Below are 4,085 nucleotides of genomic sequence, written 5' to 3' on the forward strand. Positions count from 1 at the left end.
CACACGGGAAAACATAAGAGCCAGAGTGACCACTCCTGATTTTGAAAAACGTACGGTTGATCCCTTCTCTTGTTTTGTATTTTATAGATTGTTAATGTGATTCAATGTTTAACAGCTCAGTTGTGTAGATCAGGCTACACCTCTAGCCGAATGTGCTGTTGAGCTACAGTAGAAGGATAATATTTAGAAGCTGTGGTTTCAGTCAAGTCTTTTTAGGGAATGGCATGAGTTTTAGTGTCAGTCTACTTGTAAAAGCTGTAGCATTACACTGTTTTCTGATTACTTTGCAAAAGACAGAAATTTATTCAGAGAGATGAATTTTCTATGACACTGGAATGTTGTAGTTTTCTTTCCTTCAAAACTTTTTTAATGTTCATGTTCGGATGCTTTTATGTTTAACTTTCTACTGAAATGTGCTGCTGAGATGAGACGTTGTGGAGGTTGGCCATTTATAACTTTTCTGTTAGTGTTTTCTGTTTGTTTGGTCAGCCTGCACTTCTGCATTACTTTTGTTTCAGTTACTTCATTAGCTGTTACAAAGGGCCCAGACAGTTTTTGTTGTCCAATAAAAAAAAAAAGAAAAACCTCTTAAAAGGATTCAGTTTGTGTTTTGTTTTCCTTCACGTAAAGTTGCAATGATCAGTGTATTTTATATTAACTTGTATGACTAGAAAATGATTATATGTGATGTGAAAGGGTGTGGCTGATAGTGACAAACCCACCAAGAATCACAGACCAAGTGCAGTTTCCACAGAGCTTTTGAACCTTTTTATTGGATCATTGTTTTGGTTTTCTTGGCTCAACTCTGCCGCCACAGGCAGCGGTTTTCTGCGAGAAAAGTCCAATAAAATCACTGTACTCTACCTGCTCAGCAATAACGGTATTTTTCTGGTGGAGACTAAAAACACAGGTCCAAATGAAAGCTATTGTTGATCTGTGTTTGCTGGATGTGTAGATAGGCAACTGTTTGCTAACATGTTCTCAAACACCTTTATCTGGAGACAAAGTTATGTTTTTTACGTTTTAAGACTACGGTAGCTTTAAAGCAGGGGTCAGCAACCTTCTTGAAATGAAGTGCCATTTTAACAGTTTCTTGTTAATCAGTGGGCCATTTCAACATTTAGGTTAACATTAAGTTTAGTCATGACACATCAAAATTTAAATCTCCAACGGATCTGTAATGTTATCTAAAAAAATGCATTTCTCTCCCATAATCAGGACTTATCGGTAATTATTTATTGTTTATTTACTTACCAACCTTCCAATAATCTTGTTCATCAGCAATAAACTTTAGAAATTCAGCAAAGAAGACAACATGTCCCAGCCAATCAGAGGCAGAGTAGGGCGGGTCTTCCCAGAATGTGGGTGGGGACAAAAAACAGTCAAACTACCGTAAATTACATGCTGTTTGTGTCCCGTGTGAAACCAAAAGTTTTGATCTATTTTCTTTACCATGTGTCACTACGTCACATGAGATTCCGTAGCTTAAGTAGTTATTGTAACACACACCGTGATCTTTTTTTCCAAACCTAACCAAGCAGTTTTGGTTCCTGAACCTAACATCGACAACGTTAACCACGCGTTACAACGTTATTGTTAAATTCAAGATACAATACAAAAGGTTGCTCAAGCGGCAAAAATATGACAAGTAGGGATGAGATCACGTTGCACATGCAGTTAGTTTTGATGTTTTGTTGAAGTTTCGTTCTTGGTGAGCGCATGCTGTTACTTCTGTTTACTGGTTCCCAACTGGATTTGATTTGGTAATGAAAGCCATAAACAGGTGTGATCAGGCCATAATCGGCTGTGGAGGACGGCGGCTCTTTATTGAGCTCTGGGCTTCAGGCTTCAATGAGAATGACTAAGAGAGACTGCTGTGCTGTTTATGGATGAAGTCATGTGTGTTTGTACGAAGTTTAGGCGCTTCTTCTGAATACTGATGCACTAATGCACACGTGTGAGTGGGAGAAGGAAAGTCAGTGAAAAGGAATGTCGATCCGGCGGTATTAAATCTGTCAGGAGCATACTGACGAGGGTTGTAGAAATATGTGTGAGCGCTCAGTGGTCCTGTCTTTCATGCCTGTCCAATCCCTGTCAGGAAACAAGGACTTGTCACCGCGTTGTCGCCTGTGCTTTTCACGAGAGACGTTGAGTGATGGGCTTTAGAGTTGGCGGCGGCCCGTAGGATTGAACAGTCATATCTGACAGCGGCACTCGTTGTAATATCCATGGGAGAGGTAGAGAGTCTTACATGGAGAAGAAATGCGATCAAAAGACTTCGTGGAGTGAGGCAGAAAGTTTATTACAGTGCTTTATTTGTACATCTGAACTATTTACAAGGTCTTTTTCTAAATGGGTTCCAGCTCTCGGTCTTCGTGGTAAATATGAAAGACAAACACATAATTGCATGTAAAAACCAAAACATTCCATGTTCAAGATTCCACTTTTGCTCCTATTGTTAGCATTTTATTTTTTACTATTTTACTAGTTAATGTTTTATTTCTATCGGGATAAGTATGTCTTCATACCGGTGGGCTATTTGTTTGTTATTCCTAAATTACCTGTTGCTGGACAAGAACACTTAATTCTACAGGAAAACATGCACATTACAAAACACAGACATTAATCAAATATAGAGAAAAACGTAATGAACGGGTGATCACACGTTACACGATCTCTCTCTGAAAATGGTTTTAACATGAGTTTTAAATGACACTTTGCAATAACAGTGGTTGAAGAGTATAAAAGTACTTCATTAGAAGTACAAATCCTGCACTAAGTAAATGTATTATCAGAAAAATGTTCGAAAAGTATCAACGTTCAAAGTATTTACTCTGTGGTAAAATGTCCCCTGCGACTGATATATTTGTGGAGGCATTTTAGTAAACCAGTAAATACATCTGTCACGTAAATGTAGTCGAGGAAAAATAAAAATATTTCCTTCCAAATTGTAGGGAGTTGAAATATAAAGTAAATGCTCAAGTAATGTACCTCAAAATTACCGCATTGAGTCTCTGACTCATGTAAATATAAATATGTGAACAACTTCCTCAAGAGGTTCCTTTTATTTTGAATTTTTTTTTAAATGATCTTTCAAATTGTGAACCCAGAGGAATTTGTAAAAATAAATGAAGACAGGCAATGTTTTTATTTGCCATGGATTTTTTAGTTTACAATCATAGTCGCTAAATTGCAACAATTGGGCATATTTAAAAGGAGCCCGAGTACTTTGCACCTCTTAAGCACCTCTCGTGTCTGCGTTCGGAGGAGTTTTTCCTGAATGGCATGCCATATGACGCCACTTCCACTCTTTGGCAGTGCATCGCCCCGCAATCAGTGACTGTTAAAAAGTTACAAAACTGAACCAGAAGTCGAACCAGAGGCAGAGCAGCATCTGGCACTGTCCTGTGTCTGGTGGAGATAAAAAAAAGAGTGATAGAGTGAGATAGAGATTGGGGGGGGGGGGGGGGGGGGATTAGAACTGCTTCCCTTACTCAACGCAGAATAAATAGTCAACAAAGCCTTAAACTGGTATCATGGACTATTGGAATATCATACGTTACTTTTCAAACCAATTTCCTTTATTTTGAATGTTGAAATAAACCACAATAAAATAACAAAGCTGCTCTGTGTTTGCATAGAAGCACGCACACACCTGCTGTGTGGATAAAGACCACTACACTGGAGCAAAAGAGGATTACACTTCAAAGAAATATGAAAATATTGTTGCAAAACAAGTCAAAACTACTAAGCTCTAGCTTTGACGATCAGGAAACACCTTTCAGTAACACACACACACACACTCACAATCCCTCCCTCGCTCTGCTAGTCTCTCCCTCCCTCTCTGTGTCCACCCCCACCAAACCCTCACCTATTTTTGGAAGATGATATGGGGGACCCAGATGTTACATTTCACTGGCCAATGGTGAGCGGAGAGGGGCTGGATTGGTGTGCACTCCCGATGCCCCTTCTTTTAAAAAGCTCCTGTCTCCAACTCAGCAACTAAACTCAAAGGAGGAACGAGCAGCTCGGCCAGCAGCATCACTCACACCTGACGGCTACGCTCAGCTCTGTCTGAAGAATCT

Source organism: Pholis gunnellus, assembly GCF_910591455.1.
Source record: "Pholis gunnellus genome assembly, chromosome: 4".
NCBI lineage: Eukaryota > Metazoa > Chordata > Actinopteri > Perciformes > Pholidae > Pholis > Pholis gunnellus.